Raw genomic sequence first — 15704 nt, 5'->3', positions numbered from 1 at the left:
CGCAGTGGATAAGGTGTCAACCTGGAAATGCTGAAGTTGCCGGTTCAAATCTCTGGGCTTGCCTAGTCAAGGCACATATGGGAGTTGATGCTTTCTGCTCCTCCCCCCTTCTCCCTCTCGCTCTCTCTCTCTCTCGCACTCTCTCTCTCTCCCCCCTCTCTATAATGAATAAATAAAATCTTTAAAAAAAAAAGAAGAAAGAAAATATTTGAAAATCATATATCTGATAAGGGTCTAGTTTCCAGAATATATAAACAACTCATACAACTCTACGACAGGAAAAAAAAACCCAATTATAAAACGGGTAAAGGACTTAGACATTCCTCCAAGAAGATAAGCTAATAGCTATTAATAAGTATATGAAATGAGGCTCAATATCAGTAGTCACTAGAGAAATGCAAATCAAAACCACAATGAGATAGTACTCACACCTACTAAGATGGCTATATCCAAAAAGTGGAAAATAACGAGTGTTGTAGAGAATGCAGAAGAACTGGAACACTCATACATAGCTGAAAGAAATGTAGAACAACAGTGCAGCTGCTGTGAAAAATTACTCAATGAGTTAAACATAGAATCACCATACAACACAGCAATTCACTACTAGGCGAATACCCAAAAGAGTTGAAAGGTGTTCAAACAAAAATTTGTACATATATGTTCACAGCAGCACTAATCATAAAAACCAAAAGATGGAAACCAAAAAATGTCTATCGCCAGAGGCATGGGTAAAAAATGTGGTACATCCATACAATGGACTATTAGCCACAAAAAGAAATGAAGTCCTGATACATGGTACGAAGTGGATGAATCTCAGAAACTTTATCCTAAGTGAAAGAAGCCAGACACAAAAGGTGACATATTGTATAACTCCATTTATATGAACTGTCCAGAATAGGTAAACCCATAGAGAAAGAAAGCAGACTGGTGATTGCCAATGGCTGGGGAATAAGCAAATGAGGGAGTGACTGACTAATGTATATGAGGTTTTCTTTTGGGGTAATGAAAATGTTTTTGAACTAGATACAGGTGGTAATTTCATGACATTGTGGATGTTCTGAATTGTACCTTTTTAAATGACTTCATTTTATGTGAATTTCACTTCAATTAAAAAATTTTAAGTCATATAGGAGATGTCTAGATGTAAGTATAGTTATGTGATGGTAAAACTAAGAACTATATGAAGAAATATAGGTGGGACATAAAAATGAGACTCAGATACATGGACAAGAGTGTGGTGGTTACTGGGGGGGCGGGGGGGAGGAGAGGGAGGAAGTTGAGGGAGGGGAGGGGCACAAAGAAAACCAGTTAGAAGATGACAGAAGACAATTAGACTTTGGGTGATGGGAATGCAGCATAATCAAATGTCAAAATAACCTAGAGATGTTTTCTCTGAACATATGTACCCTGATTTATCAATGTCACCCCATTAAAATTAATAAAAATAAAAATAGTCTGACCTGTGGTGGCGCAGTGGATAAAGCGTTGACCTGGAATGCTGAGGTCACCGGTTCAAAACCCTGGGCTTGCCTGGCCAAGGCATATATGGGAGTTGATGCTTCCTGCTCCTCCCCCCTTTCTCTCTCTCTCTCTCTCTCTCTCACTCTAACTCTCTCTCCTCTCTAAAATGAATAAATAAATAAAATTAAAATGATAATACTTAAAATAAATAAATAAATAAATAAAGGTAGCTGAGAATCTGTCTAATCTTAATCTTTTGTCTTTTCAACCTTTTCCCTCTCTGCCTAAGGGATTTATCTTCGTATGTTTTTTTCCTACTGTCAAACCTTTCCTAATTAACTTGTTAACATTCTTTTTAGCTACCACTCTATTTCTTTATTTATGAAATTATAGTATTTTTAATCTTCAGTTTCTCCAAATGGTTTTGTTCATCTCCTTCCCCTCCCATGGTCAATAGGAGCAAAGGTTTTATGAACCATACTAGCCCATAGGGCTCTACTATTTTCTCAGTGCAGACTTCAAAACGAAAACACATTTATATTTTGCAACTTTGTCTACAATGATATGTTGCATAATACTAAATTATGTTAGTGGTTCTTGTTAGTGGTTAGTGGTTTTATTTTCCACTTTCAATGATACAAGTTTCTGTCTGATAAGTAATATCGTATCTTACTTTACAAAGAAAATAATCTACTTCCCAGTGTAGCATATCCTTTTACACAGTGTTCATTGTAAAATATTAATTAACTTAGCTAAAATATGAAAAATTATTGGTTTACTTGGATTCTTATATTTTCTAAGAAAATTTAACTTTCACAGAAATTCTCAAAATACATATAATTGGTCAGATTCTATATGTATGATCTAATCCTCATTATCGAAGGTGAAATATACCATTATCTCATATTATTTTGCTACAGTTGTACTCAAGGAAAGTACAAAGGATTTAAACAAAAGGTTTCAGAACTCCTCATATCTTTCTTTAATCCTCAGCCTTTTGCTTGTTATACTGAATTTCTAAATAGCATTCAAACATGCTTTACCTTCTATCATGTTAAATCACCATCATCACCACCCATATACCCTTACAGCAAATTCAGTCAAACTTAGCTGCACATTAGTAACATTGTAGATGTTTTATAAAATGCTGATGTCTATTGCTCCACCCTAGACAAGTTAAGTCAATATCTCTGCAAGAAGGGACTTTACACTGGTATTAAAAGCTACTCGGAGGGGACTTTACACTGGATTAAAAGCTACTTGAGTAATTCTGATTTGTGCCAAGGCTGAGAAATACTGCCTTATAGCTACAACCTTATCTTTTGCTTTCGTGAACAAGCAAGCTTCTTTGAAAAGATGCTTACGCATTTTGCAACTCCAGATGTGATAGTGAGAACGATACAATGTGGTTGAGAATGTATAAGCTCAACTCAATGGCACAAAATCATCAGGCAAACTTGAAGAAGAGAAAATTCTGTTTTAAAAAATGAAATGGAGAGACCCTGTTCTTCAAAAAGTGTCAATACCATAAAAGGCAAAGAAAAGCTGTGGACACATTCAAGATTAAAGAAGATTAAAACAACATGACAATTACATGCAGTACCTGCCTCTAAACTGAATTTTGTACTAAAAAGAAAAAATTCTATGATGGAAATTTTTAGCAACTGACACTACTATTGTATGCACAGTGGATTAAATAAAGGTGTTGATGTAAATATTGATATTTACAATGGATAGTTGCTATATCAGTTCTATAAGAAAATATTACTAAGGAAATGCACACTGGAGTATTTAATTTATTTTAGTAGGAGAGAGAAAGAGAGAAGGGGGGAGGAGCAGGAAGCATCAACTCCCATATGTGCCTTGACCAGGCAAGCCCGGGGTTCAGACCAGCGACCTCAGTGTTCTAGGTCAACACTCTATCCACTGCACCACCACAGGTCCACACTGAAGTAGTTAAGATAAAGGTCCATGTTATATGTAATTTACTGTCAAGTGACTCAAAAAATATGTATACAAACAAATACACACAAAACAAAGTAAATGGGGTAAAATGTTAATATTAGGTAAATCTAGGAAAGATATATGTGTTCCTTGTACTATTTTTATGTTTACAATTTTTTGTAAGTTTAAGATTTTTCCTTTTTTTTAAAAAGAAATTTCCATTTCCTCACCCCCCATTTAGTACTTTCTAGCTTCTGTTTACAATTCTTTACTCTCAATAATGACTTCCCTGTCCCTAACCCAATGGCAAGTTTTCAGTCTCCATCTTGCTTGATTTCTCGATAGCATTTATTCTGTTGATGACTCCCTCCATTTTGAAACATCCTTTCACCTTTTAAAAGAAACAGTTTTTCCTTAGTTTTTATTACTTTATTGTCACAACACTCTCTCAGTTTCCCTCTTTCTTTGGCCAATACTTATCTGTTTCTTCAGGGGAAGGAATTTCTCCTTAACTGACATTCCCTAATGAAATAGTTCTGACCCTCTTTCTTCTCTCACTCAACCCGCTTTACCCAGGCAATCTCCTCAATTCTCATGATTTAATGGTCATCTATAAACTGATGGCTCTAGAATTTGTTTCTACAGCTTCTACATTATAATCCAAATGCCTTCTTGATACTTCCATACTGATATTCTAGGCATCATAGACATTAACATGACTAAAATGAGTTTGTCCCAGTGTTCCAGCATTCTTGCTCTTTATACATCTACTCAGCTTTTCCAGACCTTACATGCTAACTCTGTACCCAACATCTCTGCTTGTTGCTTTCAAAGTCACCTCAAATTCACTACATCCAAGTTTAAACTTATAATTGCCTCCTTCAAAAAAGAAAAAAAAAAAAAAAGCTTAAAAAAATAATGGTCTCCTTTGAATCTGTTCCTATTATAACAGTTCATATATCAGTGAATGACAGTATTATATATCTAATTGCACAAACCTAAAACCCCGGAGTCATCCTTCATACCTCCCTTTTGCTTATCCCATTAGCCAAGTGGTTTGAATTGTGTCCCTCAAAAATATATGTCTAAGTCCTAAACCCTAGTACCTGTGACTCTATTTAGAAAAGGGTCTGTACAGATGTAATTAAGGTAAGGCTCTCAAAATGAGCTCATCCTGGATTGGACACACCCCCTGTCCTTACAGAGCTAATAACTAGTTGTGATGGGTGTCTTCATAAAAGAGACACGGGAGTCCAGGTGACGATAGGGCCGGAGACTGGAGTGGAGCATCTACGAGCCAGGGAACAAACACATCCCCTTCCAACGCTCTATCCGCTGCGTTGGCGCCTGGACAGGCGCCCAAGTATTTTTTATAAACACAAATCCAAGAGTCAGTGTCCTGCTTTTTTTAGTCATCATCATATTAATCTTTCAACTATTTATTTATTTGAGAGAGAGAGAGAAACTTCAATTTGTTATTTCGCTTATTTATGTATTTATTAGTTGATTCTTGTATGTGCCCAAATGAGAGACTGAACCTGTACCCTTGGCATATTAGGAAGATGCCCTAACCAACTGAGCTACCTGGACAGGGCTCTTGAACCTTGCAACCTTTTAAAAGAAACACTTTTTCTTTGGTTTTCCATTACTCTATCGTTTTCATTGTTTCTTCTACATTTTTAGCTGTTTCTTTCTTTTCTTTTTTTTTTTTTTTTTTGTATTTTTCTGAAGCTGGAAACGGGCAGAGACAGTCAAACAGACTCCCGCATGCGCCCGACCGGGATCCACCCGGCACGCCCACCAGGGGCGACGCTCTGCCCACCAGGGGGCGATGCTCTGTCCATCTGGGGCATTGCTCTGTTGCATCCAGAGCTACTGTAGCGCCTGGGGCAAAGGCCAAGGAGCCAACCCCAGCGCACGGGCCATCTTTGCTCCAATGGAGCCTTGGCTGCAGGAGGGGAAGAGAGAGACAGAGAGGAAGGAGGGGGGGGTGGAGAAGAAAATGGGCGCTTCTCCTGTGTGCCCTGGCCGGGAATCGAACCCGGGTCCCCCACACGCCAGGCCGACGCTCTACCGGTGAGCCAACTGGCCAGGGCCTAGCTGTTTCTTTTAAGTACTCTTTGGAGAGGGGGAGTTCTTCTTCCCTAACCAAAATGTAGTGGTTTTCTATTGTCTTTTCTTTCTTTTTTTGCATTTTTATTGAATTGGGGTGACATTGATAAATAAAATTATAGTTGCCAGTGTACAATTCTAGAATACATTATCTGTACGTCGTATTGTTTGTTCACCACCCCAAGCCAAGTCTCTTTATCTATTTTCTTAAGACCAAAGACAAAATCTTTTTCATGACCTACGAAACTCTTCATGGTCCGTCCACTTGTCTGGACTCCACTCTCCCTTCTCTCCCAAACTCCCTGATTTCAGTTGCATTGGCCTTCTTTTTATCCTAGCTACTACAAAGCTCCTTCTGCAAGCCTTTATATCTAGAATGTTCTCCATGACGATCTGGGTCTTTGTTGTCCACATCTCTAGCCACATCTCTATCTTCTCATCATGTTTCGGACATGTTGCCCATTTCTCTGTTTCTGAAATTATGCGCTAAGTGAGCCTTTTCTCCCTAAGGGTCTTCGTGCATGTTTGTCTCCCTGCCTAGAGCGCTTTTCCCCACCTTGTCAATCTAACTCCTGCTCTTTCTTCAGGACTCAGTTTTAATGTCAGCTTCTCAGAGGAGCCTCCTTTGACCTCTGCTCCAATTGCTTAAATTCCAATGATATGTTGTGTTTTTTTTGTTTGTTTGTTTTTTTGTATTTTTCCGAAGCTGGAAACGGGGATAGACAGTCAGACAGACTCCCGCATGCAGCCCACCGGGATCCACCCGGCACGCCCACCAGGGGGCGATGCTCTGCCCCTCCGGGGCGTCGCTCTGTCGCTACAAGAGCCACTCTAGCGCCTGGGGCAGAGGCCAAGGAGCCATCCCCAGCGCCCGGGCCATCCTTGCTCCAATGGAGCCTCGCTGCAGGAGGGGAAGAGAGAGACAGAGAGAAAGGTGAAGGGGAGGGGTGGAGCAGATGGGCACTTCTCCTGTGTGCCCTGGCCCAGAATCGAACCCGGGACTTCTGCACGCCAGGCCGACGCTCTACCACTGAGCCAACCGGCCAGGGCTCCAATGATATGTTTTTATAACACCCATTTTTTTGTAGTCAGTATTACAGGTGTAATTTTATGGGGGGGTTTTGGCTAGTATTTGTACACATACAGTACAATTAAAGCTCTGCAGAGAGAGGGGATGTGTCTGTTTCTTTTTTTTTCCATCTTCTTGGCAATATTATTTAGCACAGTGCCAAGCACATAGTAGCTATTCAATAAGCATTTATTAAAGGAATACACAAGTCTGACCAGGCAGTGGCACAGTGGATAGAGCATTGATCTGGGACGCAGAGGACCCAGGTTCAAAACCCTGCGGTCACCGGCTTGAGCACAGGCTCACCAGCTTGAGCACAGGGTCATCAACTTGAGCATGGGATCATAGACATGACTTCATGGTCACTGGCTTGAGCTCAAAGGTCTCTGGTTTGAAGCCCAAGGTCACTGGCTCAGCTGAAGGCCCTGGTCAAGGCACGTATGAGAAAGCAATCAGTGAACAACTGAAGTGCTGCAAAAAGTTGATGCTTCTCATCTCTCTCCCTTCCTGTGTTTTTTCTCTGCCTGTCCCCCTGCCTATCTCTCTGGCTAAATAAAATAAAATAATAATAATAAAGGAATACATGAATAAACAGATTAATAAAACTATCAAAATATGTGTCTAGTCCCCAGGTAATTCCCAACTCAACAGTTTAAGCATATCTATTATCCTTAAGACCATGATTCAAAAACTGCCTGATGATGATTTCTATTTATACTCTTAGACACATGCCATTTCATTATCTATGGATGAATGTTTAACCTAAATGTAATTTGTTTTATATGAGTATGCACTACTGAAACCTAAAATAACTATAGGTTGTCCTCACTATATACTGATCTGAAAGCTGAGAGTCTTTCATGATCAAGTGATTAAACAAAAATGTGATTATGTCTATTTGAAAATTGGTATAAAAATCTAAATGAAAAGTCTATAAAGCAATGGGAATGAACAATGTTCTGTAGAACTATGTGACTTGGATTGCTACTGAAATTATCTTCAATTTCCACAAATGGTTTAAATTCCATGGATGCCTGGTAAAGCCTCAGCTGGTAAGAGAGGGTGAGTAGGATTAAAGTTGTGGATTATAGTTAGATTACAAGTATTGAAAGGATGTGTATTGCAAATTAACTCAGTAGGGTGAGATATGTGTAGGAAATGAATGAGAGTAAGATCACAAAGCAGCTGCTGTTTGGTAAGCCACAGCGAGACAGCCACAAGCCTAAAGACAGATGAAATACTTTAGAAATGCACACTGGTCCCTGGGGAAGCAAACTGATATATATTTTCCCAATGATATTATTATTTTCATTACAAATATATAACAGAATGCCATTTGGCAGTATAACAGAATATAGAAATTTTTAAAAAGTCACTATTCCATCACCCATAAATAATCAGTTTTAATATTAGCTGAATACTCTTTTTTTTTTTTTTTTTTTTTTTTACAGAGGTAGAGGGATAGACAGGGACAGACAGACAGGAAGAGAGAGATGAGAAGCATCAACCATTAGTTTTTTGTTGCGCATTGTAACACCTTAGTTGTTCATTGATTGCTTTCTCATATGTGCCTTGACCGCAGGCCTTTAGCCGACTGAGTAACCCCTTGCTCGAGCCAGCGACCTTGGGTCCAAGCTGGTGAGCCTTGCTCAAACCAGATGAGCCTGCGCTCAAGCTGGGGACCTTGGGGTCTCGAACCTGGGTCCTTCTGCATCCCAGTCCGATGCTCTATCCACTGCGCCACAGCCTGGTCAGGCTAGCTGAATACTCTTACAGATTATTTACTTTGCTTTGTTCCCATTCTGTTGATGAAATAAAGTATATAACTAACCAATTCCATTATATAGACATTTTGATGGTTTCCTACTGTTTACTATGACAACCACCTTTGTGATTTAACTTATTTTTTATTTCTTTTTTCCATTGATTTGAGAGAGAGAGAGAGAGAGAGAGAGAGAGAAGCATCAACTCACTGTTCCATTAGTTGTGTACTTTGGTTGCTTCTCGTACGTGCCCTGACGGGGGATCAAAGCCATGACCTCAGAGTGCTGGGAAGAGGCTCCATTAACTGAACCACTCAGCCAGGGCATAGTTTAATTTTAAAGATTTCCCAATTTTGTATGAGTAAAAGGACTTTTAATGATTTCAAATTACTTTTTTTTTTTACTATTAATGAAGCTGAACTCCTTCTTCCATCCAACTTCCATATTACATAGCCATTTATTTTTCTTCTTTTGAGAATAAGTCAAAAATTTCTTGGCCCTGGTTGGTTGGCTCAGTGGTAGAGTGTCGGCCTGGCGTGCGGGAGTCCTGGGTTCGATTCCCGGCCAGGGTACACAGGAGAAGCGACCATCTGCCTCTCCACCCCTTCCCCTCTCCCTCCTCTCTTCCCCTCCCACAGCCAAGGCTCCATTGGAGCAAAGATGGCCCTGGCGCTGAGGAAGGCTCTGTGGCCTTTGCCTCAGGTGCTAGAATGGCTCTGATTGTGGCAGAGCTACGCCCCAAGATGGGCAGAGCATCGCCCCCTGGTGGGCGTGCTGGGTGGATCCCGGTTGGGCACATGCGGGAGTCTGTCTGACTGCCTCCCTGTTAACAACTTCAGAAAAGAAAAGAAAAAAAATTTTTTCTTTGTTTCCACCTGCTTCCAGTCCCCCTTACTGACTAGATAATTCTTAGAAATATTTGTGAATTGAAAGTGTACAATTATAGGCTAAGAGGTAATTTTAAAGTACTTTAAATGTTTAGGAAAAGACAACAGAAACCTCCTTGAGAAGACAGTGATTATCTTCATTATGTAACTGTGTATTGTGAATTCCTGAAGGGGACATGGTAAACTGAATCTGGATCTAGGCTGCGGGAGAAGAACGGAACCCTGGTGGTTTACTCACAATGAGTTTGTGAAGTATAAAAGGGAGAAGGGGAAAAATAATGGAAAAGAAGACCCCAGGACGCATTGGAGAGCAATGGAGATGAGATAACCATATAACAGGAAACCTCTGAGGACTTCAGCTGTTCTGGAGACCCAGCTGGCATGACTAAGTCAAATTAAATGTATGCATACCTATGACAGAGCAATTCCACTCCTGGTTATACTCTTCAAAGAGGTTTTTTTTTTTTTTTTGCAGAAGCCCTTCAAAGGAATTTTCTTGCCGGTACCTCAGAGGACATGCTTGAAGATGCTCATTAAATTGTGCAAGTGTTATTGTCTGAGGCCAGAAGGAATTGGAGTCAGTCCAGAACTGAAGTAAATATACAATAAGTAGCAGATGAGCCATGACAGAGAATGATGTAACAATCAGAAACAACAGATTAGATATACACGGAACAACTTGGGTGGATATTAAGAACATACTGCCAAGTGAAAAAGAAAAATGATAATACAATATCACTTACATAAGTTAAAAGTACATATACAGGCCCTGGCCAGTGGCTCAGTGGATACAATATTGGCCTGGCATATGGACATCCCAGGTTTGATTCCCGGTCAGGGCACACAGGAGAAGTGACCATCTTCTTCACTCTCCTCCCTCTCCCCCTTTTCTCCCTCTTCCCATCCCGCAGCCAGTGGCTCAATTGATTTGAGTGTGGCCCTGGGTGCTGAGGATAGCTCTGTCAGAGCACCACAGCCTCAGATGCTAAAAATAGCTTGGTACTTGAGCATCAACCCCACATGGGGTTGCCAGGTGGATCCTGGCTGGGGCACATGAGGGAGTCTGCCTCCCTATCTCCTCTCACTGAAAAAAAAAGTACATATACAAAAACCATAAGTGCACAATTTTACAAGAACACAAATAAATTTTAAAAATCTGTTGCATATGCCTGACCTGTGGTGGCGCAGTGGATAAAGCATAGACCTGGAAATGCTGAGGTCGCCGGTTCGAAACCCTGGGCTTGCCTGGTCAAGGCACATATGGGAGTTGATGCTTCCAGCTCCTCCACCCCTTCTCTCTTTCTGTCTCTCCCTCTCCTCTCTAAAATGAATAAAAATAAATAAAAAAAAACAGGAAAAAATAAAAATCTGTTGCATGCATTAAAATAGTTGCCTTATGGAAGAGAGAAGAGAGGAATTGCTGAAAAGGTATAAAACTGAATACGGGAGTCCTCGGGTTACAACAGTCTCCACATACAACGTTTTGAGTTTACTATGCTCACTCCTATAAAAACTTTAAAAAATTGAGACGTGAGTGACTGACCAGGCGGTGGCGCAGTGGATAGAGCGTCGGACTGGGATGCGGAGGACCCAGGTTCAAGACCCCGAGATTGCCAGCTTGAGCGCTGGCTCATCTGGCTTGAGCAAAAAGCTCACCAGCTTGGACCCAAGGTCGCTGGCTCCAGCAAGGGGTTACTCGGTCTGCTGAAGGCCCGTGGTCAAGGCACATATGAGAGAGCAATGAATGAACAACCGGGTTGTTGCTACAAAAAACTAATGATTGATGCTTCTCATCTCTCTCCGTTTCTGCCTGTCTGTCCCTATCTATCCCTGTCTCTGATTCTCTCTCTGTCCCTGTAAAAAATAAAATAAAATAAAATAAAATTTGAGACGTGAGTATTTTGGCTTATGCCATTAGTGTTGTACTTATGGACTACATGGGCGAGCTCGTTTGGTTGTGTGTGGCAGAAGAATATGCAGTAACATGGCATATAAGTGAGGGATTTGACATCCCCAGTACGCTTACCTGTGCCATTTTGGACTGTTAAAAGCACAAGTGTTCCTTTTGTGTTAGGCTAAAGTGTGTTTCAACTTACACCAAAATTTGGGTTACATCACTGTCATAGGAATGGAACTGTGTCATAACCCAAGGACCCCTGTAATACTGATAAATAAAAATGCAACAGATAGTTTTTGCATGAATGAATGATGATCATGTGTCAAGAGCTGAGGAAGGTGCTCACTCTCCACATTCAAGGAGAAAGAAAGGAAGGAAGAAAAAAGGAAAAGAAGGAAGAAGGAAGGGCAGTGGGAGGCAGTCAGAAAAGAGAGAAATAGAAAAGGCTGCAATCTCTGACCAGTAGTAAGCCTGTATGCTCCCTTTGGTCATAGGGCTTTGAATATGCTGTTTTGTATGCTAGAAATTATAATCACCAACACACACACACACACACCACACACACACACACCACACACACACACCACACACACACACACACACACACTTCTATTTCCTTCGGATTTCAGCTCAGTCTTTATTTCTTCAGGAAAAGCTTTCTATGACTCTCTGATGAGGCCCTGTCCTCCTGTGCTTCCTGCCTGTACACCGTAAAGCTTGGCAAGTGCAGGAATGGCATCATTCTCCTCTTCTGAGCCCCTGACACAATGACTGATATAGAGTAAGCGACCAATTAATATTTGTTGAATAAGTGCATTAATAAAAGGGTCAATCAATGAACTGAGAAAAATAAAGACTGGAAAAGACAAAGTGGAAAGTCTGTGTAAATAGCCAAAAGGCCTTGAAAGTCCTTGCCAGAAAGAAGAGGAGGAATGTTTTTTAAGTTTCCCACGCCTTTTGCATGCCAGGCATTATATATAGACAATCTTATTCACAAGGAGGCATTGTTATCCCCACTTTATTTATTTATTTATTTATTTATTTATTATTTATTATTAATTTTTTTAGCGAGGGAGGGGACAGACAGGGACAAACAGGGAGAAAGATGAGAAACATCAACTTGTTACAGAACTTTAGTTTTTCATTGATTGATTTCTCTTATGTGTCTTGACTAGGGGAGGGGGCTCCAGCTGAGCCAGCGACCCCTTGCTCAAGCCAGTGACCTTGGGCTTCAAGCCAGCAACCATGGGGTCATGTCTATGATCCCCACTCAAGCTGATGAGCCAGCAACCTCGGGGTTTCAAATCTGGGTCCTCAGCATCCCAGGTCGATGCTCTATCCACTGTGCCACCACCTGTCCAGGCATGTTATCCCCATTTTAAAAATTAGTAAAAACTAAGTCTCTCTGCCCTCAATATTTCTGCCTTTCCCCATATACCACTTAGGATGCAGGCATTGAGAGAAGTAGCATAAGGAGACTTACCAAGAATGCTGACTATGGGGGAAGGAAGGAAGACAGAGAGAAAACAGGGGTTTAACAGAATGCAGGGGAATACTTACTAAATTAAAAAGGAGAGATGGCTATCAAAACGGCACTTTTGACATAAAGCCAAAAGCGATCTACAAGACACCCTTATTATGGAAAGTAAGAACAGGCTGAACTAGTATTACATAATGTAATCCTATAATTTAACATCTAGATGCACGGCCCTGGCTGGATAGCGTGGCTGCTTAGAGCACTGTCCTGAAGCACAGAGGTTGCCATTTTGATCCCTGGTCAGGACACATACAGGAACAGATCTATGTCTGTCTGTCTCTCTCCTTTACTCACTCTCTCTAAAATAAATTTAGAAAAATTAAAAACAAATCTTGTAAAACCTAGATGCATGGGTCTCACACTCAACTGCATTTAGGGACCAATAAAACTGATGGGTATTAGACAACAGAAAGTGGTGGGGCCTGTGGGGAACTGAGTGTATGTCCCACCGAAAAGTACTTAAGATCAATTAAAACATCACTCACACACACTGTTTTAACCAAACCAAACAAGTCCACTGGCAACGTTTGGTCTATGGCCTTTAGTTTGTTATCCCGTGACCACTCTAAATTCTAGAGAAAAGAGCTGACTGTGTCAAAGAAACAGGTAACAGAAAACACCCAGTAGAACTATAGTAATAAAAATTACAACAACTCAATGAGATACATGAGTCTAAAAATTCAGTTTAATTCACCAGTTAAATTTAATGAAACAAGCCAGTAAATAGATTTAAAAAAATGACTCAAGTGTCAGGTATTGCTAGATAGAGTAAGTCACTATCTCTGGATTCTGGTATTTAGTTGTCAGTTCAGGTCCTACAACGTTCAAGAATGGGCAGTCACACAGGTTCCAAAAGAACTGCTCTCCTCTGCTCAGTAGAAGTCAGTCCCTTATGCTGTACATGATATAAATCTTGCCTTATGTCCATCTAGCTTTAAACCTATCATAGTCCTGTAATGTCCTATATTCTAAAATTGCTTCTTGCCTGTATACATAAAATTTCTGATTTATTTAGTTATAGATGATAGGAAAATAACTTGTGTTTGAAATCCAGTGCCTACTCAGACCCCAATAAAGATGTTCAATAAATGTGCATTGAACCCAACACCAATGGTTTTTAAATATGTCCACAAATTCTTTGATATTCCTGCCTTCAAAAAGTGAACTCTAATACCCCTATCTTTGAGTGTGGTCTGAATTAAATAACTCACTTCTAATAAACTGAATAGTGGAAGTGATGACTTTTAAGAGTAGGTTTTAAAAAGCATTAGTCTTCCCCTTGCTCTCTTAGATAACTTGCTCTGGGGGAAGCCAGCTGCTAGGTCATGAAGACACTCAAGCAAACCTGTGGAGAAGTTCAGATAGAGAGAAAAAAAAGCTTCCTGCCAACAGCCAGTAAGGAATTGAGGCTTCTTACTAAGAGCCATATGGTGAGCCATGTTAGAAATTAAGTGTTGGGCCCTGGCCAGGTAGTTCAGTTGGTTACAGCATTATCCTGACATATCAAGGTTGCAGGTTCAATCCCTAGTCAGGACATATACAAGAATCAACCGATAGGCCCTGGCCCATTGGCTCAGTGGATAGGGCTTTGGCCCAGTGTGCAACGTTCCTAGTTCAATCCTTGGTCAGGGTACACATGAGAAGCAACCTTCTACTTTTCTTTCCCTCCCTCTCCCCCTTCTTTCCCTCTCCCCTTCTTGCAGCCAGTGGCTTAATTGGTATGAGCATCAGCCCCAGGTGCTGCGGATAGCTCAGTTTGTCTGAGTGTTGGCCTCAGGTGCTAAGGATACCTTGGTTGATTCAAGCAGAGGCCCCATACAGGGATTGCCAGGTGGATCCCGGTCAGTGCACATTTGGGACTCTGTCTATCTCCCTTCCTCTCACTTAAAAAAAAAAAAATCAATCAATGAATGCATAAATAAGTGGAACAACAAATTGATGTCTCTCTCTCATCAATCAATGAAAAAAATTTTTTTAAAAAGAAGTTAATCCTTGGGTCTCAGTAAAATCTTCACATGACTGTAGCCTTATCCAATGTCTAGATTGCAAGCCCCAGAATCAGAACCGTCCTGTTAAGCCACTTCTAAATTCCTGATTCACAGAAACTGTGTGAAATAATGTATATTACTGTTTTAAGGTGCTAAGTTTTAGGGTAATTTGTGAAGCAGAAATAGATAATTCATATGCCCACTGAAACAATCTTTATAGTATGATATATACATACATTATTATATTATGTTTAAAGGCTAGCTGTTTTGGCCCTTGCTGGGTAGCTCAATTGGTGAGAGCATTGTCTGGATACACCAAGGTTGCGTGTTACCAATGAATGCATAAATAAGTGGAACAACAAATCAGCATTTCTCTCTCCCTCCCTTTCTTCCTCTCTCTAAAATCAATCCATCAAAGCTAGCTGTTTTGGAGCTTGGCTTTTTTCACTTACATCCTTCCCCCTCCTCCACTTCCCATTTTTGTCTTCTCCAGAAGCCACCAATTCCCCTTTCTTCTGGATTTATTTATTTATTTATTTATTTATTTATTTATTTATTTATTTATTACAGAGACAGAGAGAGAGTCAGAGAGAGGGATAGACAGGAACAGACAGACAGGAACGGAGAGATGAGAAGCATCAATCATTAGTTTCTCAATGCGCATTGCGATAACTTAGTTATTCATTGATTCCTTTCTCATATGTGTCTTGATCGCAGGCCTTCAGCAGACCGAGTAACCCCTTGCTGGAGCCAGTGACCTTGGGTCCAAGCTGGTGAGCTTTTCTCAAACCAGATGAGCCCGCGCTCAAGCTGGCAACCTTGAGGTCTCGAACCTGGGTTCTCTGCATCCCAGTCTGACACTCTATCCACTGCGCCACTGCCTGGTCAGGCTCTTCTGGATTTTAAAAGGCCTAAATAGAATAGTAAAAAGTTTTTTTGCCCCTAACAGGCCCCCAAAAGAGATTCCTTAAAGGCAAATTGTTAGCTTCTTCTCAGTATGATAGACGTAGGAAGAGATATTTTGTATTATCCAGAGCTCTCCTTGA

Source organism: Saccopteryx bilineata, chromosome 7, assembly GCF_036850765.1.
Source record: "Saccopteryx bilineata isolate mSacBil1 chromosome 7, mSacBil1_pri_phased_curated, whole genome shotgun sequence".
NCBI lineage: Eukaryota > Metazoa > Chordata > Mammalia > Chiroptera > Emballonuridae > Saccopteryx > Saccopteryx bilineata.
Note: the sequence above shows the minus strand (reverse complement) of the source record.